At 44.3% G+C, this 27,863-nt stretch overlaps 1 protein-coding gene across 2 annotated transcripts in view; it reads left to right on the forward strand.

Annotated features, from left to right (window-relative positions):
- E2F3 (E2F transcription factor 3) overlaps nt 1-27,863 on the forward strand; it is an 84,565-nt gene that overhangs the window by 2,434 nt on the left and 54,268 nt on the right. The gene's annotated exons all lie outside the window — the stretch shown is intronic.

The following is a 27,863-nucleotide window of genomic DNA, read 5'->3' on the forward strand; positions in this document are numbered from 1 at the left end:
GCAGCACTTCGGGGGCAAGAGATGGGTCTGGGAAGAATGAAATATTTTATTTCCTGACTTTTCTCAATTTCTCCTCGAGTTGGGTCTTTAGTGCTTTTCAGCCCCGGAGATACTTGCTAGGGATGTGTGATACCTTCTCAGTCAAAGGAGCTCTCTTCGCGTTTAGTGACTAGGGTCTGCCAGCAGGGGGGAAAAGAGTATAGGACCTGCTCACACATACAGTATCCACTGTGCCGGATTCTGTCACAGAAATATGCCACGCTTTTACTGACATTAAATACTATTACTGACTTTACCTAAACAGGCTTGGATGTATTTCAAGCATATATGCCCCCTACTCAGTTCTGCTCCTATATCATAAACCTAATCTGAAACAACCAGCTATTGACATACTTCTGGGATTTGATTCAGATTTATGGGAGGGTAGTTTTGATCATGGGAAATTGCAAGACCACCGGTTTGGTTTTTTTTTTTTTTTTTTTTTAACTTTTGAATTTTAGCCCACTTGGGCCCAGTCTTTGAAACTGTGTAGCCAAACTTCTCTGTAGTTCATTGTATTTAAGTATAGAAAATTACCCTCACCACCTTCCAAGCTATTTCAAAACTTTATCCTTTTCATGAGATGATTATTCTAAAGACACGAAAACTGTATATAAAGTTTGGTTTCTTTTTTTTTTTTTTCTTATCAAAATTGTATTAGCCCTCTATTTAAGTCTTGAACTTTTGTTGATATTCTTTCCCTAAGCAGGAGAGACAGCTCGGGGAGTGCTAAGTGATTGGCTGAGCAAAGAGATCATTTAAACACTTTCCATCCAAAACAGGTTGAGAAATCCTGTTGAGGTTGCCAGAGTTGCAGACCTACCTGGTTCTGATTTCCACGTTCTGTCTTTGGAATTTAAAACTAAGAGCATACTCTTCACCTTTTTTTTTTTTTTTTTAATGTGGAAAAAATCCATATATATATGTGTATCTATTATTTGTATATATATTATTTTATATATATATATATATATATACACACACACACACATTTAGTACCGCCTTACTGCTGCAATTGCCTGTGTCATTTACAAGTCATCAGATCTTAGGCAAATAACAATCTCTCTCACCAACACTACTGTAAAAAAAAGGGGCAATAAGAAATATGAACATGAAAATTTTTTTTAGGGTTAAATATGACAGTGCAAGTAAAACACTTAGCACTGAACCAGGCAAATAGTAGATGCCTAATAAAATGGATATCCAGAAATGTTATTTTTTTTTAACTTAGAGAAATAATGTAAGAACCTGTGCACACTGCCCCTTTGTTGACATGTATGAGTAAAATGGCTAAAACTCTTTCTAAAGTGGTACATAACTATACCTAACTGAGTTTTTAAATCCATATGTCATGGCGATCTTCAAGAATGGATAAAATAAGGACACATCACTAGGACAGGCCTGTGTTAGAGATGGCGGTGATGTACTACCGCAGCATGAGCTTGTGGCTTGAGTTGTGACAAATGTAGATCAACTCACCCTCACTTTCTGGCCTTGCCCTTCCCTTGATCCCAGGGACCTACCATCCTTGGGTGCAGCCTGTGCTCTGTCGCTTTTGCAGAACTGAGCTCTTCATCATTGCCATGGCATAGACATGCACCAGGTAAACCCAGTTTCAGACGACGAGCTGTTGGACACAGAACAGATCTAGGGAAACCAGAGTCAACAAGCACTGTCTTCTAGAACTGAAGGGGCTTCATCATTTTCTGCCTTTGCTAAAAAGCAGCTGAATGAGTTCATCCCACTTCTAGAAAGTTTGGGATCTATTAATGCAAGCGACAATGACCTGTCACATCTGATTTAATTTGATCCAGCCAGAGCAACCCGCTGATTAGACTTTGGGAAGGAACCCACAATGCTTGAAATTTCCGTGTAAGAATGGAGAAACCATAGGTGCTATAGCTGAGTCTTTTTTTCTTTTTTTTTTCCTGTATGAGTATAAAAGAAGAAAAATGCTGGGTTCCTGTGGTTCTGTACTCAATAATCTTGCTTCTGCTGAGATAGATGGTTAGTGCCAAGTTTAAGCTAGGAGAGAATTTTTAGTCACTACATACCCCAAAATGGAAGTTTTAATATAATGCAGTGCCCAGACTCGGGCAGTACAAATAGCTCTACTATAATCAGTACCCATGGTGCCACTCTAATCATCCTCTGAAACAAAGCACTCTTAAATGTGGCTCTGTGAGCTAAAGAACCCAAGCTTGCGACCAGGAAAGGATTTTTTTTTTTCTGTTTTTCTATAAATCGTCACCTTGTGTAATACTTGGAAGAGTAGATTCTGAGATTAATGTTGTGTTGTGTAAAAGCTAACTTGAAAACAGAAAATAATACTCTGAGCTTAGACATGAATAAATAACAGCATCTGGAGATTGAAAGGTTATAGAGAAAAGTGGCTTTTATTCTCATTTCTTAACAGGTATAATGCATAGTTGTCTTTTATTGCCATTCCCAGCGATACACCATCCATACCTTTAGCCTCCCTCCAAAGGACCTGGACCCATTTGGCAAGGCTTCAAATATTCATAGTTGATTTTCTGGCTGCTTTTCTAATTTGACATGAGTTACATATATTCCATTTGTATGTCCAGTTTTCATCCACTTTCCTAGGCTGACCAACCCCCATTTCTTTTTTAACCATCTGCTTTCTACTAACATTTTAAACTAGGATGAGTGAAAAATCAACCACCGCCTGTGCTCACTAAATCATGTCCCTCCTAGATGTACGTGAAACCACCACAAATAGTGCGTGGCAAAGAAGGTAGCTTGCAATTCTTATCAGACGCTCTGTTTCATTTTAGTTTTTAAATAGAGGAACTTCCCTGAATTCTTTGAGGTACTAAGCATGTGGTTTAATGCATATTTTTCATGCTTGTTAGCAGCTTAAAAATAGTGTTTCGAGTACTGTATTTACAATGGCTGAGAAGCATTTTTTTTTTACACTAATCATTTTTCAGGGGACTAAGAAGGCCAGCTAACTGGGAAAGCAGTGAGTATAGGAAACCACCAATGGTATCTTCTTCCTCCTACCCTGACCCCCTCTTTGGCTTCCAAGAGTGACTTGGAAAATGTATCTTACCCAAGGACAAGTTGTACAGCAGAAGAGACAAAAAAGCAGCAACTGGGATGGGGTCAAGGAATCCACAAAGGCGACGGTGGGGATAATACAGAGGGATCACACATACAGCTTCTGCATCAGTAAAAGGGAAATTGGTTTGTTTTCTGTTGTCACTTTTGCTTCACACGCTCTTCCCCCAAAGCAATGCATTTTTAGAACGCCAAGAATGCGTGGGTTACAAGGATGTATTCTCAGGTTGCCTCCAACCTTAACTGCTGTGGCGGCTACGGTCATCTATAGTAGGGGTGCCCAAGCTCCCGGATCAAAGAGGTAAACCCCCTGGTCACCAGGTTGTAATCACAAAGCCTGTGTACCTTGCTTTGCTGGAGAACCTGAGTGAAACAGACCACTGCTTAGGTTTACATCAGCGGAGGTTGATAGAACAGACAGCTGATGGAATAGAGAGGACTTCAGAGGAGGTAGGAAGAATAAAAGTAATTGACTTCTGTCTGCTTTCTATTACTTTAGCCCAACTGTCTGGGGCCATTTCTAGTGTCCCAGCAACATTTTTATAACAAGTCTTACAATTAGCACAGCTGATAATTGATATTCTTGATGGTCTTTGAATCATAACATGTGAGAGCTGTAAAAGCAAGAATCATCATGTGACCCAATGCCCTTCATTTCACAGGTGAGGAAATTAAGACTCAGTGCAGTTGAGTTACTTACCCAAGGTCACAAGCTAACTAGCGACAAAGCCAGAACTGAAACCGGAGACTTGAATTCTTAGAAGCCTCATTCGCCAAGAGAGTTAACTGTGTCCCATGTGCCCTGTATGGGAAAATTGGGATGAGTAGAATGTATTTTAGATTGCCTTCAGGAATGGTTACACTTTTTGAAAATAGACACATACAAAAGTGTCCTTTGAACAGTTGGCTTTAGAGTAACAGCTCATTCTCAAAGATACAAAATAAGCGAAGCTCCTTTAGATGTTCAGTGAAAGGGAATTAAAAAAGAAAAAAAAACAGAAGGAATGACTGACTCATAGAAACGTGATAGTAGCATGTTTAAAGCTTTCTGTGTTATTTGCAGACTTCTGTGGATATGACACTTCCGGTGCTCGGAAAGTGAAACATACACTTCACTGAGAATAGAACCTGAAAGGATTTTTGCCATCGTCTTTGGGAGAGGGGTACGCGGTAGCTCTGGTGTTGGAGGTCTGTCTGGGCCGTCCACATCCTAGGTGACTGCTGTGCTTTTTAGAGGTCAGGCGCCCTTGCCTAGTGACCTTAGACCAGGTGCCCTGCCGTCTTTGAAGATTGCTGGCTAAACAGAATGGCCGGTCAGTTTAACTCTTTCAGAGGAAGTCCTCATCCCCTAAAAGCCAGAACTTTTAACTCTTGAAATTGAGAAAGCCTAAAAATAGAATCGCTTCAAGCCCTGAAGCCCAAAAGTGAAACATAATCCAGTGTGGCGATAGTCCACTGACTAGGAGGCAGGGATATGGCTGGTCTATAATCCACAGACCAGAAAGGTGCTACCTGCAGGTACAGTCTCGATCAGGGCAACTGTTGGTGAGACCTGTGGTCAACAGTGAAGCGGATTTCCCCTGAAGGACTCTATGGAGGATGGAGTCCATCTCAGAAAGCAGGGGAGCCAACCACCCTTGGTGCTCCCAGCCAGCTCATGCCTGGCTACCCAGGAGATCCCGTTGGCTCCTCCAGCCTGACTGCTGAGAAGGGCTTCTCCGAGCTCTGGTTTTCATGATCCTGAACGTTGCAGCTCTGGACACTGGGGGTCACGGGAGGTCCACTCAGAGCCTGTAGACTTCACCCCTCCCTGGCCCCTTTTCTGTGTCTGATGCTTTGAGGCTCCAGAAATAGAACCCGAGCAGCCACCCTGTGGCCCCATCCATTCTGAGCCTTTCTGGGTTTGGTGGCCCTTAGGAGAGCTGAAAGCTTCTATGTACTGAACCCATGCCCTCCACCTAAAGGGCAAAGTAAACTAAATGATTCAGACGATGGAGCGTGAAGCCAGTGTCTGGGTTCTTATTCTCTCACCAATGTGTCACTGGGCAAATCTGCTTAACCTCTGCATCTTCATTTCCTCCCCTGTAAAATGGGGGCATCATCCTACCTACTTCATGGGATTGGGAAGATTAAATGAGTTCATGCCGTAAGGTGTCTAGACCAGTGCCTGGCCCATGGGAAGGATTCAGTGGATTCCTGATGGAATTGCTTTTTCTGTTTAGGACTGTCTCTCGGGCCCTTCCTCTGGTGGTTTATTTTCAGAACCAGCCCCAGTGTTCATCCAAAACCAGTGATGCCTCTAAAAATGACGGTGATGGGGAGGAACAGTGAACCGCGAGGCGGGTTCTCCTAAACATATTCTTCAGGATTTTTGTATGTCTTTATAAATTGTGCATGGACTTGGGAGAAAGAGCAGAAAAATAAGCTCTTTATTATAATAGCCCTCTCAGTAGTGATAGTTTCATGACTAGAAATTTTATTTCTGTGATGATCTGTGCTACGAAAGTTGCAACTATTAATGTGATGTCACTTCTGTACAGTAAACGAGGGCTTAAGACAGAATGGTGGAGATCAGGATGTCTGAGGTCTCTGGGCCCTGGCAGGATGGGGAGGACCCCATGTCGGTGTAGGGGAGGGGCTCTGCCTCTGGGCCCCGCTCTCCCTTTCTCAACCCCGGCTGGCAGCGCCCGGTGGTTCCGTGTGTTTGCCTGTTCCTCCCACTTACCCCTCACCTCTCCCTCTGCCTGGCGTTTATAGAAGGATGCTAGAGTGACTTATCAAATTAATTACAACCTCCTCCCTACCGTTTGAGGTCCCGGGAAATCTTGCCCTTCCCGTTCTTCTTCCCAGCTGGGATGCTGGCGGGTGCAGCGTTTAAGGTGCTGCTGCTCTCCTTTGTTGTTCAGTCGCTCATTCATGTCCAACTCTGTGACCCCGTGGACCACAGCTCGCCAGGAGCTTTCTCTCATGCATGTATTTGCTCGTTCCTCTCGGCCCTTCCCGGTGGCCTATCAAGGACACGTCCTGCACAGGGCCTCCCCTGATTCCCAGGGCCTCGGGTCCCCTCCCCTTCCTCGAGTTCCTGCTTCCTTCCTTCCTGTAGCACATTTTAGTTCACCTTCCATCCCCATCAGCGGTGCCCTTGACTTGCTCTTCCTCCAAACCCACAAGCTTCAAGAAAACCAGCCTGTGGTTTGTCTTCATGTTGCCCTTGCCATGGCTTCTTCATCGTGGATGCTCAATTATTTGAGAAGAGGCCTTTTCATCAGGCGGCCATAGTGTGCTTGACACCCCAGTCTTCCTGTCGAGGATGCAAAAGAAGTATGAGGTGTGCGATCCACCCACTCTTTGAGTTTACAGTCTGTTTGGGGAGCCAGGCTTTAAACACAAGCCGAGTTGCAGGCAAGACTAAACAGGAGTCGGGAGGAAAACACGACTCATCTTGTCCTCGGATGTACAGTGTCGGCAGGACGTGCCTGCCGGGCCGGCAGAATGGGGAGGCCATGGCTCCCGTGGTCACCAATCTTAGAGCACGTGCAGCTGTACTTCTGGATCACCTGAGCACTGAGGAGAAATACCCCATCTAGACGTGAGATTTTGAAAGTGTCCCAGGTCATTTTAATGTGCATTCAGTTGGAACCTCTGGACTAGGTGGAAAGGGAGGGCTGGGGAGGCTGATGATGGCTGGGAAGACATCTTGAAGCCAAATAGGGAGGTGGGAAGTAGGCATAAGGAGACCAGCTAGACTGGCATCCATAACGGAAATATTCACACCTAACACTGGATACATTGGGATGACTGGTCTAGAATAGAGATTCCCTTCCTGCAAGGGCCGGGGGTATGGGAAAGTGAAAGTGTTAATCCCTCAGTAGTGTCCGACTCTTTGCGACCCCACAGACCATAGCCCACCAGGCTCCACTGTCCATGGGATTCTCCAGGCAAGAATACTGGAGTGGGTAGCTATTCACTTCTCCAGGGGATCTTCCCCACCCAGGGATCAAACTCAGGACTCCCGCATTGCAGGCAGATTCTTTACTGTCTGAGCCACCAGGGGGAAATGGGAAGGTGAGAATAAGTGGCATGGGGGTTGGTCTTGAACAGAGAAGAAATGCCCTTTCTGAAGAGTGCCAAGGGACCCCACCCCAGGTGATGGTTGCCAGAGGGGAAAGCAGGCCGCGTTTGTTGCCAGGTCTTCAAGTGTCTTAAAATGGCCAGGAATCTACCAGTTTTTAAATGTTGGCTCAATTAAAAAGGAAAATGTGCAAGCCAAACAAAATAGGTCTCTAGGCCAGATCTGGCTTTAGCTCTGCCTCTCAGCAGTCTCTGGTCTATGGGATAATAATAGCTAATGTTTATCAAGTGCCCGCGCGTGGAGGCCACTAAACTAAGTGCTCTACGTGCATTAGCACATTATCCGTATAACCTGTGAAGTGGGTGTCGTTATCATGCTTATTCTTCACAGGAAGAAGCAGACAGTGAGGGGTTAAGAGGCTAGCTCAGGGCTCCACTGAGGAGTGAGGCAGGTGAAATTGAACCCAAGGAGCCTGGCTCCAGGGTCTGCTTGTTCCTGGTCTTTATCCTCTATGGTCTCTGTTATGGTAATAATTCTATAGTACGGACCCCAGATACCTGTCAAAAAGAAGAGATCCAATGTTTTTTTTCTGAGCTACTCGAGAATAAGAATTGCCTGCAGCGTGTGTTCCAGATGCAGATTTCCAGGCACTTTCTCTACCCTCAGAGACGTGCCCTGGCCTTCTGGAACATTTGGGAAACACTGCTGCAGGTGGTTGAGCACAAGCAAAGGTTCTTGTAGCTGGAGTGACCTGCAGAATCAGGAGCTGCCTACAGAATCCGCGCACATTCCATTCATCCCAAGTCCTTCCTCACAGACCCCAGAAACGTGGGCAAGGTGCACCGGTATCCCATACCTACCCTTGTCCCAACTTCTGGATTTCTAGCTCATTGCCAAAGGCAAACCATCCAAAGAAATGTTACCCAAAACCCAAAGGAGGTAAAACAAGGACTTCCCGAAAGGCTGAGAATCTTAGGGGGTCCAAGGGAGCACTGCTGCCTGGCACAGCACCACTGGAAACCAGGGCAATTCACTGGACATCCTGCCCTTGAGGGATTTGCTTTGGCTGATAGTAGGAAAGCTTTCCATTCTGTTGGGTCTGGGCTTGCCTGGAACAGGTTACCACGTGGACAAAAAGCCAGAACTCCCCCTGGAAAGAGAAGTGGGGCATACCCTTTAGAGCATGGGCGCTACAGTGTCGATGAATCTAGAAGCAGGACAGCAGCAGGGATGGTGTGAAAGGCAAGATGGAAGAGAGAAGAAATAGATGGCCTTGGCTCCCCACATGGTTAGCTTATGGGGCTGAAAGAATGGACTGAGTTTTTCCTCCATCAGGGTTTGTACCACGTGGAGGGAATGATGAGTTTGGAATGTGTTGGCTGTGAGGGATGCCAGGGGCCACCCAACTTTCAAAGAGGCTGGGACCCAGCACTAGAAATATGGCTTTGGCACAGAGGTTAGAGGGGAAGGCTTGATGAACAACAGCCAGCCAAGAACGATCTCCCTAGCTTAAAAAAAAAAAAAAAACTGTGGTGCTGCAAAAACCTTTCATTTTCACTTCTCCCTTTATAATATGAAAACGAGACAGATTCATCAGGTTGATTTGGGCGGGGGGAGGATCAATACTGTCAGGGCTCCCAGAGACGAGCCATCAGTTGTTATTTATGAAGTGCTTTCCCAGGTCTGGGCCTGGCTCCTGGCTGCTTTGAGAAAGCCCACAGTTTGCAACCTCTCAGAGCAAAGACGAGCCAGCTGGAGAGAGCTGTGCATAGAGAAAGGTCACATAATTATGTCTTGAACTAAGATGGCTTTTTTGACCATGATTTCCTAGCCTCTCTGATTTTATTTAAAAAAAAAAAATCTTGGATTTATTTTCTTAAGCCCTCGCATATTAAAGTTTAAAAATGAAAGAGCCATGTAAATTCTTTGTTATTGATTTTTAAATATGTAACTTGTGTTTAAGCCTGTTTGCAATAACCCTTGAATTGACCGATTTTTGTTGGTGTGGTGTATACCCAAACTTGTGATGATTCCACTAATAATGTGGTAAAGTTTTCAACCTTTTCTATTCCTGTTTTCCTTGCCAGCATCTCAGACACTCTAATCCTGGAATTGGTCTTTAGGAGGGAGGTTTTCAACTCTGGGGACCCATGGCATTGGTTGTGGGGTACGGAAGGAGCAGAGGGCTTGGCGATCCGGCTCCAGAAATGGGCCCTGTCACTTACCAGCCTGTGATCCTTCACAAATTCCATCTATGAGCTGTAACTACCAAAAATAGTGTTCCTGTCTCCTTCCGTAATTGAAAGGATTCAATGAGCTATGTTTATAGGAAGTGTACTGTGCATTCCTAACTTAGTGTATACACCCCACCTCCCCTCCTCCATGGTAGGAGCTCTTGAGAATTGATTACATCTGAATTCTCAGTGTTTTTAACCATTGGAGGGAAAACAAACTACAGGACAGATACTGAGCACTGAGCTGACTGGGTTCCCAGTATTCTGGGTGCTCCAGTGACTAAGATACTCTTGCCTTCAAGTTCATCAGGAGATCAGTTTAGTCGCTCAGTCATGTCCGACTCTTTGCTACCCCATGAACCACAGCACGCCAGGCCTCCCTGTCCATCACCAACTCCCGGAGTCATGTCCATTGAGTCGGTGACGCTCTCCAACCATCTCATCCTCTGTCGTCCCCTTCTCCTCCTGCCCTCAATCTTTCCCAGCATCAGGGTCTTGTCAAATGAGTCAACTCTTTGCATCAGGTGGCCAAAGTATTGGACTTTCAGCTTCAAAACCAATGAACACCCAAGACTGATCTCCTTTAGGATAGACTGGTCGGATCTCCTTGCAGTCCAAGGGACTCTCAGGAGTCTTCTCCAACACCACAGTTCAAAAGTGTCAATTCTTCAGCACTCAGCTTTCTTTATAGTCCAACTCTGACATCCATACATGACCACTGGAAAAACCATAGCCTTCACTAGATGGACCTTTGTTGACAAAGTAATATCTCTGTTTTTTAATATGCTGTCTAGGTTGGTCATAACTTTCCTTCCAAGGAGAAAGCATCTTTTAATTTCATGGCTGCAGTCACCATCTGCAGTGATTTTGGAGCCCCCAAAAATAAAGTCTGACACTGTTTCCACTGTTTCCCCATCTGTTTCCCATGAAGTGATGGGACCGGATGCCATGGTCTTAGTTTTCTGAATGTTGAGCTTTAAGCCAATTTTTTTACTCTCCTCTTTTCACTTTCATCAAGAGGCTCTTTAGTTCCTTTTCACTTTCTGCCATAAGGGTGGTGACATCTGCATATCTGAGGTTAGTGTTATTTCTCCCGGCATTCTTGATTCCAGCTTGTGCTTCCTCCAGCCCAGCGTTTCTCATGATGTACTCTGCATAGAAGTTAAATAAGCAGGGTGACAATATACAGCCTTGACGTACTCCTTTTCCTATTTGGAACCAGTCTGTTGTTCCATGTCTAGTTCTAACGGTTGCTTCCTGACCTGCATACAGGTTTCTCAAGAGGCAGGTCAGGTGGTCTGATATTCCCGTCTCTTTAGAATTTTCCACAGTTTATTGTGATCCACACAGTCAAAGGCTTTGGCATAGTCAATAAAGCAGAAATAGATGTTTTTCTGGAACTGTCTTGCTTTTCCGATGATCCAGTGGATGTTGGCAATTTGATCTAGGGGAGATGAAAGGAGTTTTTCAGTAACTAAGATGAGAGAAAAGATGGTGAGGGCCCTAAGAGAGTATGGATGAAGTTTCTTAGGCATCCAACCTGGGGGCAAGAACAGATAAGGATTTTGGAGGTTCGAAACTGGAGCAGCGTTTCGGCACCGTTGACACTTTGGCCAGACTCCTCCTCGTGGTGGGCAGGTGGTCCCATGCACCTTGGGGTGTTGAGCAGCGTCCCTGGCCTCTGCCCACTAGATACCTGTAGCACCTTCCAGTTACGAGAAGCAAAATATCTCTGGACATTGCCATTGTCCCTTAAGGGTAAAACCCGCCCGCACCTCTCCCTGGCCCCCTCCCCGGGCCTGTTGATGAACCACTGAACTAGCTCTTTAACTTGGGCATGCTCAAGCCCCACATGGAACCACATGGAACTCCAGCACTGGGATCACTGTCCACCACTGAAAGATGATACAGAAAAAACCAGCTCTGTGTAGCCAGCAAAGCCCTGCCTGTTTTATGATCAGGCAGGCGCACTAGGAATGGGCCACTCGAAGCCCCTCCCTAACCTGGAGAAGAAGAGATCAAAGCCTGCAGTTCCAAGAAGGCCAAAGAAGTTTTGCGTTTATCATTGACTCAACTGGGTAATTAAGAAAAGACTTTCTGAAAAAACAGGGACCTTCTGCTCGGGACCAGCTTCTCCACTGATAGACTAAGGACTTGGTCATATCACTTACTTTCCAACCTGTTTCCTCACCTGTTAAGTGAGGAGAGTCAAGGTTTCCATCTCGTAGGTAACTGTACAAATTGAGCGCCCAGCGCTGGCCACGTACACTCCGAGATGTTGGTTGTCATCATGTGTATCGTTATTGCTGTTGCAGTCATTGCTGTCAAGCTGAGCTTCCCTCTCAGGGCAGTTCAGCTATTAAAAACCATTCCCTTCGTTGCTGGTGTTTCCACAAGAACTTTCCTTGCACCTCTATCTCCGTGCCAGCCCCAGTTTCCACCATGGGGCAAACTGATCCATTTGACTTACTTAGCAGGTATGTTTGGGGCACCGAGTATATATGTCAGCCCCCATTCTAAGTTCTGGGATGCAGCAGGGTAGGCACAAAAATCCCCTGCCTTCATGTGGTTTGGATCACGATTGATGAAAATTTTGCCACATTTTGGCAAAATAGCCACCTCCCCCCAACCTCCTACTGTTCCTTTTTTTTTTTTTTTTTTAATTGGAGGATAATTACTTTACAATATTGTGGTGGTTTTTGCCATGCATCAACATGAATCAGCCACGGGTGCACATGTGCGCTCGTCCCCCTCCAGCCTGACACCTCTCCTTCCACCTCTCTCCCCACCCCATCCCTCTGGGTTGTCCCAGAGCACCCGTTCCTGTGTTAGATGGATCCTGTTCTGTTTTTTTTTTTTTTTTTTTTTTTTTTTCTTACAATGTTCTTTCTTAAATCAATGGTTCTAGATCAGCAACAGCACTCAGGCTGTTAGAAATGCAAATTTTGGATTTATATCCTAGACCTACTGACCCAGAAATTCTGGGTGTGGCCAGCAGCTTGGGGTTTGACAGGTACCCCCAGCCCAGGTTGAGAGGCACGGTTTGGGGAAAGATGCCCCTCAACAAAAAGGACTAGGGGAAACCAAGGTCTGAGTTGGGCCGTGTTACGTGCTGCCATCAGAGAGGGAGTTGCCCATAAAATGTGTGTGTGAATCGCTCAGTCATGTCCAACTCCTAGTGACACCATGGACTCATGGTAGCCCGCCAGGCTCCTCTGTCCATGGAATTCTCCAGGCAAGAATACTGGAGTGGGTTGCCGTTGCCTTCTCCAGGGGACCTCCCTGACCCAGGGACCATACCTGGGTCTCCTGCATTAGAGGCAGATTCTTTACTGTCGGAGCCACCAGGGAAGCCCTGCCCAATATAGTACATTTCCAAAAACAGCAGAGCTTATGAAAGACAGTCTTAGATGTATCAAGACAGTTCAAAACTGGCAGCGTGCTTTGATCTCTTCCGGGCCTGGCCTCCCTCCTTGAAACAGGAGGATCCTGCAAGCCACAGCGCAGAACTCAGTCACAGACATTCTTAGCCTTCTTTGGGCTTTTCAGCATCCTGTGAATGGGAAAACTGCTTCCTTCCCTTTTCTCCAGAAGCTTGTGATGTGTGTGTTTGACAGTTATGCTCCTTCTTTAAATGTCTTCTCTTTTAATCATCCTCTTATCTATCTGAAAGTGAAAGTGAAAATGAAGTCACTCAGCTGTGTCTTGACTCTTTGCGACCCTCTGGGCTGTAGCCCACCAGGTTCCTCTGTCCACGGGGTTTTCCAGGAAAGAATACTGGAGTGGGTTGTAATTTCCTTCCCAACCCAGGAATCGAACCCAGGTCTCCTGCACTGCAGGTATCTACCACCTGAGCCACCAGGGAATCCCATTCTTTTCTATCTAGCACCAGTAAAAAAAAAACAAAAAAAAAACCCTCACATCATAAGCCAGCTAGATGGACCAGGCTTCCCTGAAGATGAAATGGTAGCTCTCCGTACTCGTCTGGTAATTTGGGTATTTAAAGATACCATGAGGAGTAAATGAAACGAGAGACCCTGGGCCAGCGTCCAGCCTGGAGCTGGGCACAGAGTGTCCAGCCACTTGATAAATTCCCGCCCCTGTTCCCAACTCATTATGAAAACCAATAAAGGCATTAAATAGATACCACAGTTATTTATGTGAAAAGCTTTTGACTATAGACAGTTTGAATGAGTATGAATAACCATCATATAAATTATAACCCAAATCATGGAATCAGCAGTTTTGATCTGTTAAAACTTGTATTAAATATGTATGTAATTAAATAAACTTTAGAGACTTAAAAGAAGTAGATGTTACCTGATTTTTCTTTTTTTTTTTTTTCATGAAAATGGATTTTTTTTTTTTTTTCTTTGTCTGAAAGACATGTGGGATCTTAGTTCCCTGACCAGGGTTTGAACATGCACCCTCTGCATTGGAAGCATGGCATCTTAACCACTGTACTGCCAGGGAAGTCCCAAAGATGGATTTTTATTTTTTTAAAGCCCTAATCAGATTAACAGAAATTCTTTACTTCTGCACTAACCCAAACCTGGTTCTGTTTATATGGAATCTGTTAATGTAAGAGCCATCTTCAGTTTACAAATGCTAATTAATTACTATTATGTTGATTATGTTAAAAGGCGTGTTTGAGATGGACTGATGGTTCCTTTTGATAAAGGGTTGTGTCTTGAAAATGCACGTGGAAGGTTATAAAGCTTTTCTGTGGTCCAGCTTGGACCTGTTGCTGTCTGCTTCTACAAGTGCCTCTCTGGCCATTGTTAGGCCTTTCCTCCCCCCACTTCCATCTGCCCACCTTCAGCCAAAACAACTTCTGGTTACAATGATGTCTTTCAGTTTGCCATTTGTGGTTGATTGTATTATAGAGGTTGGGAAAGTAAGGCGAGCAGTACTCATTTCTTGCTTCCTGCCTCGCTCGAGAATAAGGATCAGCTTTTCTCAGTCCTTGACTTTGAGCGTTCACTCCTGTATATGGTTAAGGGTGGCCAAGGTGTGGCCCTGCAGTGCCGCCCCTCTGAAGGTCTGTTATGACGCGGTGCCCACCGCCCTTTCCAAAACCAGGTCTGGGAACCAGGGTGTGGGCTTCCCCTGTGCCGTGCAGAGTAAAAGAAGTATCTAGACTAGAAGTAAAAGACTAGAGCCATGCTGGCTGCATAGTTGAGTTTCATAAATATTTTTTTGATGGATCTAAACAAGCATCATCACATTTGACAGTAACAGGTTACTGAGCGCTGGAGTTTTGCTGTAATAGAAGAATAATGTTACAGTGGTCAGCTTGTGGGCTGCCGCTTTGAAGTCAGCTAAATCTCCGGCTCTTTGCACCTTGGAGAAGTGCACTCAATCAGACTAGACATAGACCCCAACTTGGCACGATTAAGGACTTTATTTATTTATTGCCCTGGGGACTACTTGGTGTAAATCAGAGTTCTGGAGGTTGATGAACTGGAATGCAAACTTACTAATTTACTCTGAGAAACATAACTGCCAAGTGGACAGTTGCAGAAATTGGTGTTGCCTTGGGTTTGCAATCAGAAGGTTATTAGCTGAGTCAGAATACGGGGTTTGACTCATCCTGTTAGCATCTTCCCACTGTGCTGGCTCCCCTCTGGAGCTCACCTGCAGGGTCGGGAGGCCTGCCTTCTGCTGGAAGAACATAATGGACACTGTCATTTACTCGGGCGTCCCGTGGTGTCTGTTAGGATAACACTGACTTTGTTGCCTTTTTTAAGGGAAAATACTTGTTTTTAGTCCAGGTTTGTTATTTAAAGAAATCAAAGATGGTCTAAGTCAGTGAAGTAAAGTTTGAAATACCCTCTCCACTCCCTCCTAGTCCTGCTTCACTTTCCAGAGGTGACTACCACAGCTTGGTTTGTCCCTTTTATATCCACTTGCAAATATATATGTTATATGCAGATGCAAATTGCAGCTTGCAGTTTGTACTTAACAGGTATTAGATGCATTTCCATCTTAATGTCCGTTACACCTTGTATGTGACAGTCACTCAGTCTTGTCTGACTCTTTGCAACACCATGGACTATACCGTCCTTGGAATTCTCCAGGCCAGAATACTGGAGTGGGTAGCCGTTTCCTTCTCCAGGGGATCTTCCCAACCCAGGGATTGAACCCAGGTCTCTCGCATTGTAGGCAGATTCTTTACCAGTTGAGCCACCAGGCAACTGCTGCCCATTATATGGGATATGCCACAATGTAGTTAATTCTTCCTATTTGATTTTTATTCCTAATTTTATAAACGGTTGTACACTAAATGTCCTTGTACATATGTTTTTGTGCGTACATGTATTTCTGAAGGTTAGATTTCTTTAAAAATTTTTTAATTCAGGTATAGTTGATTTAGAATATTATATTCAGGTATACAACATAGTGATTCAAATTTTTTATAGATTACACTCCATTCAAAGATCTTATATGTAGACTTCTCTACATATATTGAATTTGTAGATTGTATTGTATATATTATATTGAATATGTAGATACATTCATATCTATGAATGCATATTCATATTATATTGCATATGTAGATTTCTATACATATATTGAATTTTTGTCACAGGGCACTTATAGTAAAATGCTGGATGGTTGTTGTTTAGTCACTAAGCCACGTCCGGCTCTTTTGCACCCTCATGGACTATAGCCTGCGGGGCTCCTCTGTCCATGAGATTTTTCTAGGGAAGAATACGGGAATGGGTTGCCATTTCCTTCTCCAGGGGATCTTCTCGACCCAGGGATTGAACTTATGTCTCCTGCATTGGCAGGTGGATTCTTTACCACTGAGCTACCTGGAAACCCAAAATGCTGGATAGATAGGGCCAAATTGTCACCGATTAAAAGCCAAAGCAACTCTTCTTCCTCTCACCAGTATGGAGAATGCTTCTTTTCTCATACTCTTTACAATATGAGATCATGTTAGTTGTTTTGCAGTTTTGCTCATGATGATTTTGCTAGAAATGCTAGATTCTATCTCCCGATTCTTGTTTTGTGTTTCTTTAATTATACGACTGTCATCACCACCACTGCTGCTATTATTACTGCTGCTGGTTAATAATATCTGTTGGATGTTTTATGTGACAGGATTGTTTTAAGCACTTTAAATGAAATTTACTAATTTAAAGTTCAAAATCCCTGTGAATGTGCTATGATTATTGTTGTGATTTTACAGATGATGAAAGAGAGAGGAATTAGTCAATTTAAGCATCTCTGCCTAATGTATTTCTGAGTTGCTTCTTTGTATCCTTTATCATTTGTGTTTATACAGCTATTTATAGTTTTCTTACTGATTTATTGGAGCTTCTCAGATACTGCACTTGCTCTGTATGTATGTGTGTGCACATGTGTGTGTACTAAATATTTTTTTTGCCAGTTTGTTGTTTTTCTTTTCTATGAGATGTATTTCTCTGTACAGAAATTCTGCTCATTTTTTAATATATAAAATTATAGTCTTTACTTTTGTCAGTTTGGCGGCCCTTCCTAATCCCCAAATTATAAACTATTCTCCGTTTTCTTCTTCTGACCTTATAATTTTATTATTTTGATGCTTAACCTCTTTGGAAGGGGTTATGTGTAGGTGTTAGAGATCTGACCCCGTATTTTTCCCAGATGGATAGCTAGTTACACTAGTGCCATTTATTGAGTGGCTCAGCCTTTACCCGTGAATGTGAAATGCCACTTGTGTTGTGTGTGTGTGTACATGTGCGGCCTCGTGCACGGATCTTTGTTGATCAGTACTTGGACCTTCTACTCTGCTCTGCTGATATCTTTGTCTCTTTCTAAGGAAATACCATCCCTCTAAATACAGTAATTTTATGCTATGTTTTGCTATAAATTGGAAAAATCCCATCCCCTTTCATCTTATACTTGGTTTTTTCATTAAAATTGCTTTTTATTATTGAGTCATTATTGGTTTTCATTATTCATTCTTGCAATTGTACAGACTGGGGTTCTCTCTCCCCTCTCCACTGTCAATTTGGGGCCATAAGAAAGATAACAGTTGCCTACTTTATTGTGACTGAACCACCACCACAACAACCTGATTGAATAGTTTTGTACACAAGGTATGGCAATGAGCATCTTAAATATATTATTTCATCTTGTAAAGCAACCCTCCCTCATCTGTCAAGGGGGAAGGTGAGGCTCAGTGGTTAAGCTGTTTGTCCCCAGCTACATTTCCAGACGAAAGGATTTCAAACCTCTCTCTTAACTCTGATGCTCCCTGCCCACCCCTAGACACGTGGAGTCTCTTCATGGGGTACCTACAGGCCTTTGTCTGGGGTGGGTTATCAAGTGTTTCCATGTTCTGCGGGGCAGTTGATGGCACTTAAGCAGTCTTTATTGTGTGAAGAAGACCTAACAAGATCCCTCCTAAGGACTCAAACATTGGGGCAGCAAGAGTTGAAAGACCTGGCTTTGCCAAGAGTAGTTTTTCCAATTTAGGATGAGTCAAGGTGGGGCCACAGTGTAAAATATAGAAAATGAGAGGAGAGAAATCACTTAGCAGATGCTTCTTAGGCTGGATACTGGTTTAACTCATCCTCGGCTCTGAGAGCATCTTTGGGTCAGGGCATGGATCATACAGAGGTGAGGTATACACTGTCCTGGATGTTAAAGGAGAGGCATTTTGATGGAAGAGGCCACAGACAGGACTCTGGGAGCTTCTACAGTTTCAGAGAAAGGGCAGCACGTGTTGGAGGAACAAAGGCCTGCAGAGATCCTAAGAGAAGGGTTTAAATAGGGATGCTTTCTCTCTCTGTCTAAATCCATCTACCTACCAATCTATGGGGCTTCCCACGTGGCGCAGTGGTAAAGAATTCACCTGCCAATGCAGGAGACACAGAGACACGGGTTCAATCCCTGGATTGGGAAGATCCCCTGGAGTAGGAAATGACAACCCAGTTCAGTATTCTTGCCTGGAAAATTCCCTGGACAGAGGAGCTGGCGGGCTACAGTCCACGGGTCTGCAAAGAGTTGGTCACAACTGAGCAACTGAGCACCAGTCTAAGACGTCCTGTCTCACTGCTGGTTGCCTCTGGATTCAGTTTCTCTCAGGTGCCTTCTGTGGGTTTTTAAGGGTGAAAGTAATTTTCTTCGGAGAACTTTGAAACTGCCTCCCAAACAAGTCCAGCTGAGCTCCCACCAGGAGTCGTGGAAAAGTAATCCTATTTATTAGTAGTAGTATATTGATTTTGTGTGTAAAATGGACCCAGAGGCCTGTGACAATGAGTCCATTTGAAATTATAATTTAAAATACCTAACAGAATAGCCGGGCAGAACTACCACCCCCTGAATGTAAATTATTAGATGCTTAGTGAATTTCTCATGTGCAGTAAATTGGCAATCAGCAGGTCAAATTTTGTTTTTTAATATCCTAAATTCTTTCATTTTTTCCTTTTCTTCAACAGTCACAGGTGTAAGGATAGAGGCGTAGCTATTAAATCTCAGGGACCCATATAAAAATAATAACATATAGTTGTGCTTTGTTGTTCACTTGTTTAATCAGTCCACTTTACCATAAAACACAAGGCACTTCATCAAAGAATTCTTTTGCTGCATGACTGCACTCTTAATTTTGTGAAAACTTGCAAGGTTTCCTTCCAGACTGAAAGGTAAATGTATGATTACTTTATTACCTATTTAGCACTGGCTGCCCAGCCTTGATTTTAGGTCTGCAGTTATGGCTGGTACATCCGTTTCAGTCCCACCTGCCCACTGGGCAAATCTTTCCAATCACCACCTAGTGTCCCAGGACTGTGACTCCCCCAGGCGGGCCGCGGGGCTGCTCTGGTGGTGACCACGTGGTGCGGGGAACTCTGATGCCCTGGCTTCACCTCTGCTGACCTGAGCTTTCCCTCGCTCCTGGGGCTGAAGTTTTAACTCTGCCCACTCTATTAGCTGTTCTTCTCCATCTTTCTTTTAAAATATACTTTCACTTTTTCCTTCCCATCCACACCCCTGCCCCCCCCCCCAATACAACTGCCCCGGCATCCTGGCTTTTTCCATTCTAGACAAATGATCTGTCCACTGTAACTGTAGCTCCGTTGTGCTGATATCTGTTGAAATTAGACCTAGAATCTAAATGCAGCTTCATGGAACGATGGATGAGAGAGACATTTTTCTCTTCGAACAGCCTGTGATCTACTGCTACTCCAAACCACCTATCTGTAACTTCCCCACGATGATACCTGGGGGTGGGGGGTGTTGGGGGGAAATGGGGAAAGGGACTTAGAATTAAAAGTTCTGTATAAGGCACTGGGTTAGCTGGTTTTGCCTCCATAATAAAGCAGCAGGGTGTTGCCCACCATTGCTAACTGCTCCCTCCCCTCAAGCGTATTGAATGGACTTCAACCTCATTGCATTTCTTATCCTGTGATAGGAATCGAGAACCTTCCCTGTATTCACACCCACTGCTGCTTCTTACCCTAGTGTGACTTTGTAACCTAAAGATGAAACGTTTCACTTGTGCTTTAGGGAATGTGCTGCCCAAATGTCATTTTCCTTTAGAAGTTCAAAACAATAATTGGGTCCCGAAACTACTCCTGCAAAGATAGGTGTGTGACAAATATGACTGTGTTGGAGGCAGGCCAGACTGCGTGGTGATTTCTTGGGAGGCTGCTTAGGAAAGAAGGATGGACCAGGGCCCAGCTGGCAGAGGGGTTTGCTGGGGGGTCAGGCTTCTCGTGGGGACATGGGGCCTGGTGGGGCTCACAGCCTGGAAGGGCCAGATCAGTTCTTTCACACCTTGGCTCATTTCTGATTTGTCAGGTGTGAGCCATCTTTATGGCCTCCTTCCGCTCAGATCCCCTGTGACTTTGTCCACTAAGCTACAGGGGTACTTGGGGGCTCAGGGTAGCCGTTCAGCTGCACCCATGCATTGGCTGTTCCACTGGAGGTGACTGGGACCCTAGCAAGGAGGGGAAACCACTGAGGGCGGGGTCCTCCCTTCAGTCACCACACCCTTTCCCAGCCAGACTTGATGTCGCTCACTTCTCCTCTTTTCAAGTCCTAAGGGTTAATTATGTTGTTTACTGTTTACATTTGCATTCCTGATAGTGCTCTTTCACAGTGAGTTGGCTCCAGTTCATTTTCTAGTCTAAGTAGATCTCAGAAGCAGGGTGTGGTTCTTCTGGCCTTTGAGATGGGCACAGTTCAAGTGCAGCAGGCCTAGAGAATGCCACAGTCATTCAGAAATCGCTGAAGATCTCTGCCTGCCCGCAGCAGGGACTTTGGTCCCTGCCATCTAACGACTCACTGAACTGAAATTTAAGTTCTTGCAGCGATTCTGAGAAATACTGAGAATTGTTATTTCTGGGTTGCAGGTGAGGAAAGGAAATGAAGGTCAGAGACATTTAGTGACTTGTTTTTCCCCTCAAGGTTAAGAGGTTGAGGTTAAGAGGTTAGAACTTAGCAGTTACTTAGTTTTAAAATCTCTGCGCTGTGGGGGCTCAGCAAAGTTACTTCGCTTTTCTAGACCTCAGTTTACTCATCCATAAGGTGGGATAATTCATGGCCTGCATCTCCAGGTTGATGGAGAGACAGATGAGAAGGCACATCATAAAAGGTGACCAGAAGGTTAGGTCTTCCTAGATGGGGTGAGCAAGTAGGAGAGATGGGACCGAAAACAGATCTCCAGTCTAAACCTTGCATTAGTGCTCCACTTCCTCATATAAAGAGAATTAGAGGCGTCTTTAGATAGATAGACCTGTTGCATTTAATTATACTATAAATATGTTTAGAGCAATTTTGACCATCATGGATTCGGTGCAAATTTTGTTATAACTTTTTTCCCCCTTCTCTCTGTTATTCTAAGCTGAGCTGCAATGATACTTTTAAAAATTGCCAGGAGCTCAGGACTAGAGAGAGAATCAAGAGACTAAAGGTTCTCCTAGGCCAGTGATTCTCAACTGGAGCAATTCTGCCCTCCTGGGGATGGATATTTGACGGTGTCTGGAGACATTTTGGGTTGTCATAACTGCAGGTAGGAGGCTGCTACTGGCATCTGGTGGGCAGAGGCCAGGGATGTTAAGCATCCTGAAATGCACAGGGGCAGCCTTCCTTGTAGTAAAGGATTGTTGTTGTTTAGTCGCTAAGTTGTGTCTGACACTTTTGTGACCCCATGGACTGTAGCCCCCCCAGGCTTCTCTGTCCGGGGGATTTCCCAGATAAGAATATTGGGGTGGGTTGCCATTTCCTTCTCCAGGATATCTTCCTGACCCAGGGATTGAACCCATGTCTCTTGCATCTCCGGAAGTCCATTATCAGGCCCCCAATGTCAGCAGTGCTGAGGTTGAGAGGTCGTGCTCTCAGATAATCCTACTTCTATTGCAGTCAGACTTTCTTCCATTAATGCAGAATCATTTAAATCTTTTCAAACAAGGTGTGCTCATTTCCTAAGGTATAGTGTTTTCCACGTGAGCTGTCTTCTAAGTCCTGAAAACTTTGGACCATGTCTCGGACTATAAGGGGAGGAGGAGACAGGAGAGGAATTTGTTCAGCTGTTCCTCGAGGTGTGTAAAGCATTCAAATCCAATCAATTTTTCTCAACAACTTTCTTTTTTGTGTGTTTCTTTCCCCCCACCAGGGTCATATAGCCTACATTAATGTTTTAGTTTTTGTAAGCACGAGGTAAACAGTAAGCTATACAAATAAAATGGGTTCTTAATACATTTTAATCGCTCTTTTTTTGTACAGGTAGTTTATGGCTTTTTGCTCCTACACATGGATTTCGGGGGAATTTTAATATTTATTCTTAAACTTTTAAATTTCTTTCAAATTGAATGACCATAATTGTTAGAATGAACCATCAGTTCTAATGGGAATCCTGTCAGAATAGCAACTTATTTGAACTAGTCATGCTTTGAGCATGTGGTTTATTGAAGTTAAATTAGGAAGTTTAAATTCTAAAAAGAAATCTTACTTTTAAATCCTAATTTTGATAATTTTCCATTCTGGGATGTTAAGGTAAGTAGGATTGCCATATAAAATAAAAGATGCCACCAGATAAGTACTTTTAGTTTAAGTATGTCTCATGCAATATTTAGGATATACTTATAATAAATTATTTGCTGTTTGTGTAAAACTAATTCAGCTGAGTGTTCTGCATTTTTATTTGCTAAATCTGGCAACTCTAGTGATAGAACTCAGAGTATTGGAAAATACCAGGAAATTCCACTCATGTCTGGCATCTCCCTGCATAACTTCATCTTGGATGCTGTACTTTATAAAACTGTTAAATAATACGTTTCAGACAATTATTTGCCAAAAAGATGGAAATAATTTTCTGAAGGCAATTTGGAAAATTTGTTCTGTGATCCATTGATCTTTAAGGGTAGCTTGAATAAACTAGAAGTAATCTCATCTGAAGTTCAGAAGTGCCATATATCTGAGCTTAAAACTCAGCTTCAGAGATGAAACTTGGATGGGAGAGAATCCATTCTATGGTTTGACTTCCAGGGATTACCTGGAACTTAAATGAGGACTTAATAATCTCTAAACTCTTTCTGCTGCTCCTTTCAGTGCTGAAGGGCCAGTTACATCGAATGGAACAGGTAGATTGTAAAAGACTTTAGATTGGCTTTGGAAAATAGCAAAAAAAAAAAAAAGCCAATCAAAATTCTTCTCTGAAAGACAGATTTTTTGTGGGACTTCCCTGGTGGTCCAGTGGTTGAGACTTTTCGCCTTCCAACGCAGGGGCTGCGGATTTGATCCCTGGTTAGGCAGCTGAGAAGCTAAGGTCGATCCCACATGCCTCGTGGCCAACCAACCAAAAAACGTCAAACAGAAGTAATATTTTAACACTCAATAAAGACTTTAAAAATGGTCCACATTAAAAAAAGAATCTTAAACAATAAAAGAATTTGCAAGAGTCTACGGAAAGCCTGCATGCCCAAGTGAGTCTTCTGTAACCTCCCTCTCAATTATCTACTGATAGCCATACTTACCCTTTGGGAGGAAAGCAGCTGTCATAGATGCCAACATCTTGTACGTCTTTGTGGCCTGGAAATGGGTCCATTGCAGAATGTTGCTGCCTCAAGGATGTTTTTGCCTCTGGAGGAAAAGCCAGCTGTGTCAACTGTCGTCACCTAACTGCACGTTCCCTTGGGTCCCATATCTTTTTCCTGCAGTCCACCCTGTTTTCAGCCACCTCTGGTGCCAGCAGAACTGCTTTTTGCTTTCTCCCGAGGAGCTCTCTAGTGCCACACGCACTGCAGCCTACAAGTCAAGGGAGCTAACACCCCTAGAGGCAACCCTCCACTCCCTGGGAAAGGAAGGAAGCCATCAGTTAAATGGCCCTGCCTCCCAGAACAATTTTAGGGGGCATTCTGTTACCCATGGCCGTGAACTGGTCCACACTCTCTTAAACAATACACCTGCCTCCTGCCCCCTGCTGCCCACTTCTTCTCCCTGGGAGCACTTCCAAATAAACTGTTTGCACCCAAATCCTTGTCTCGGTTTTTATTTTTGGAAATGTCTAACATTAAGACACCTGTTGCATTAGTTGCTAGGGCTGTCATAACGAAATAACCACTGACTGGGTAGCTTCAGCAATAGAAATTTATTTTTCAGAGTTCTGGAGGCTGGCAAGTCCAAGATCAAGGTTAGGTTCAGTTCAGGCCAGCAGGGCTGGTTTCTCCTGAGGCTTCGCTCATCTTGGCTTGCAGATGGCCACCCTCTCGCTGCCTCTTCTCATGGACCCTGGGCATGTGGATCCCAGTGTCTCTCTGTGTGTCCAGATCTCTTCTTCTAATAGGGACACCAGTCATTGTGTTAGGGCTCACATTAACGACCTCTTTTTCACTTAGTCATCTCTTGAAAGATTCACTCTGAGGTACCAGGGGCTAGGGCTTCAACCTATGAATTCTGAGGTGGATGTTCTTCAGCCCAGAACACCTGTGAAGAAGAAAAGGTTGATGTAGAAAATGAACTGTTGTGAAAGTTAGTCACTCAGTCGTGTCCGACTCCTTGCAACCCCGTGGACTATGGCCCGCCAGGATCCTCTGTCCATGAGGTTCTCCAGGCAAGAATACTGGAGTGGGTAGCTATTCTCTTCTCCAGGGGATCTTCCCAACCCAAGGATCAAACCCAGGTCTCTGGAGTTGCAGGCAGATTCTTTACCGTCTGAGCCACCAGAGAAGCCTGCCCCACCATAATTATTTGGTCCCAAGTTTGTGGCTTTTTCCACAAAAATTTTCCATCTTGTCTATCCTAGGACCTTGGAGAGGTAGGCCTAGGAACTTGGAGTGGAAAAAAACTACAGTAGTTGGCTATCTTGCTTTAAGTTTAGGGAGCAGCCTGTATGAGTCCACTCCCGCCCCCTTCATTCTGGAGCAGTCATGCCAGGCAAGGCTGCTTCAGCCTGAAGGAGGTTAATGTCTTAAAGAAGAAAAAGACATCATTAGGCATACATCAGCAGAAAACTGTTTGAGATAAAACTGACTATATGGTACAGTCCATGAACTTAGAAGTTTAGGGGAGACAGGCTGCTTCAGTGGGGTTGAATTTCTTGTCACTGAAGGACTGATCAGATTATGACAGGTCATGGTTGAATTAGGTGATTTGTGGAACTCCCTACCCTGAGATTCCCTGATTGAGAGATCAGTGTGGCCTGGAGCTTGTGAACACGTGTGATAGATGGAGGGAAGAAGCGAAGCTTACGGCAGAGATGAGCAGAGCCTCTTTCAGGATCTTGGAAGAGACCTGAGGGTCTGTAAGAGGAAACGCTGAAGGGCATGGTGCAGTCAGGTGTGTGGAAGGAGAGGGACTTTTTATGTGTTTTCTCAAGGGTCCCACAGCACAAAGGAAGATGCTCTGGGTGGTGTTTTGTGGGAGGGAAGGGGGGTCTAGTGGGTAGAGCAGCTTTTTAGAGGGAAATAAGTTAGGAAGTAAGAAAGGCCTGAGCCAAACTTCTTCCTGCCTCAGAGCCTTGGTACTTGCTGTTCCCTCTACCTGGAATGGCCTCACTCATGTCTTCCCACATGGCTGTGGTTCCTGGTCATAACTGACTCAGCCGACACTTCAGAAAGGGCCCTGCCACCAGCCAGTCTAAAGATGCCCCTCTCCCACCAGCCACTGTCTCCTCTTCTTGTGTTTTATTTGTGTCACACTAACCTGGACCTGGGCTCTTCACCCAGTACCTAGAATGTCGCCCGCCACTTACAGGTGCCTGGTGAATATTTGCTAAATGAAAGAACTCGATTGGGCTCCAGGGCCCGGACCGTCCAGTTGGCCATCTGTCCTTGTGGACTTGGCTTCTGGGTCCCGTGCATCGAGTTGTGAGTCAATCGCAGTTGATTATGTCTTTTCAGTTGCTGGCAGTAGGTGGACTAGCTGAGATTTGGGAGGTTGAAGGTCACTAAGAGTTTCCTCAGCATCTTACTACTTTTTTTTTTTTTTAAGGTCATATTTACTTAGTCCAGTTCAAATACTTACTGAGTGCCTGTCTTGTTGCTGTGTGTTGCTGTGCTGTGCTTAGTTGCTTGATTGTGTTGGAGCCCAGCAGGCTCCTCTGTTCACGGGATTCTCCAGGCAAGGATGCTAGAGTGGGTTGCCTTGCCGTCCTCCAGGCTGTGCATTAAACTTACTGTTAAATAGTTCTCAGGAATCACAGAGCAAATAAGACCTCAAGGAGATCACAGGTCAGTGTATGGTCCTTTTTTTTTTTTTTTAAGTTTGCAGTAACTTTTTTTTCTTTCATCAATTTTATTTATTTATTTTTGGCTGTGCTGGGTCTTCATTGCCACGCGGGCTTTTCTCTAGTTGCGGAGAGCAGGGGCTACTCTCTAGTTGAGGTTCACGGGCTTCTCATCGTGGTAGTTTCTCTTGTTGCAGAGCACAGGCTCTAGGGTGCTTGAGCTTCAGTAGTGGGCTCAGTAATTGCGGTTCCTGGGCTCTAGGGCACCAGTTCAGTAATTGTGGCACCCCGGCTCAGTGGCTCTGTGGCATATGGGGTCTTCCCAGCTCAGGGGTTGAATCCGTATCTCCTGCGTTGGCAGTTGGATTCTTTACCACTGAGCCAGGGTAAAGGGAAGGGAAGGCCCCAGTGTATATGGTTCTTGACGGCCTCTCAGATAGAATTCTAGATTTCCTTTATTTTTACTAGCCTCTAACTGAAATTTGGGGCTTCCCAGATGACTCAGTGATAAAGAATCTGCCTGACAATGCAGGAGACGCAGGTTCCATCCCTGGGTCAGGAAGATCCCCTGGAGAAGGAAATGGCAACCCACTCCAGTAATCTTGCCTGGGGAGTCCCATGGACAGAGGAGACTGGCGACCTATGGGGTTGCAAAAGAGTGACTTATCAACTAAACAACAACAGCAATGACTGAAATTTTTCGTTTCCTTTCATTATGAATGTAGGCAATAAATCAGAGCAGTCCTGACAGTACCTGTGACTTCATCACCTATAGAAATCACAGATGTTTTCATATCACATTACACTTGTTGGCACATATCTTGAAATGCTCATCACAGCTTCAAAATGACAGTGATTTTTGGACCTGTTACTGGATATTTTTATTGAATGCTTAGTAAAACACACAGATTACTGTATCGTAAATGTCTTTTTAATATTTTGAGTAGCTGTATCTATCTCAATACAAGTGTTTCCTTTACGATCCTGTGTATTTTATCTTAGGCATACAAAAACATTAGTCTGAGCAAGCGTACATGGGCTTCCCCAGAAGACCAAAGGAGCCCCTGGCACAAAAGAAGTTAAGAGCCGTAGTGGAATTATGTAAAACAAACAAACAAACAAAAACCGGGTCCCATCACTTTATCTTAAATTAGGATAGTTAGTAATTCCTATCAAAAATGGTCCCCTGCTCTGGGCTTACTGATTCTTCTTGAGTCTTCATCTGGCCCCCAGGATCTTTTGTAATTTTGAGATGGACCTTGTGTGAAAGATTCTTTTTTTCTCGTAGTTTGATTGGAAGATATACTCACCTTGACAGGACTGTAAGAGGATATTGCAAGCTTTGATGATAGAGCAGAAAAATCTTAGGACAGCTGGTCAAAACAAGCTTGTCCTGCCTTGTGGGAGGGACAGGGCTTTCAAATGATCCTTTGGTTTAAGACCTTAATTAAAAACAGCCTAAATTCACTTGTGGCAAGAGTTTATTAAAGGAAAATAACCATGAGTAAGTCTCTGTTGTGATCTAAAGAAAGGAGCATGCCAGCAAGGGTCAGGAGGCTTGAATCCTGGTGAACTTGGTGCAGAGTACCCAAGAAACCTCGGACGGTCACTTAACAGTTTGTGATCTATATAATTAGGGGGTGGTTTGGTCACTAAGATCCGGGAGTCTCTGAACCTGAAGACACAATAATCTGTGACATATTTACATATAGTTTAAACTGTGATGTTAAGGTGTTAGAAGAACAGTTTACCAGTGATACATCTCCATTTCACT

Source organism: Bos mutus, chromosome 23, assembly GCF_027580195.1.
Source record: "Bos mutus isolate GX-2022 chromosome 23, NWIPB_WYAK_1.1, whole genome shotgun sequence".
In the NCBI taxonomy this organism is placed as follows: domain Eukaryota; kingdom Metazoa; phylum Chordata; class Mammalia; order Artiodactyla; family Bovidae; genus Bos; species Bos mutus.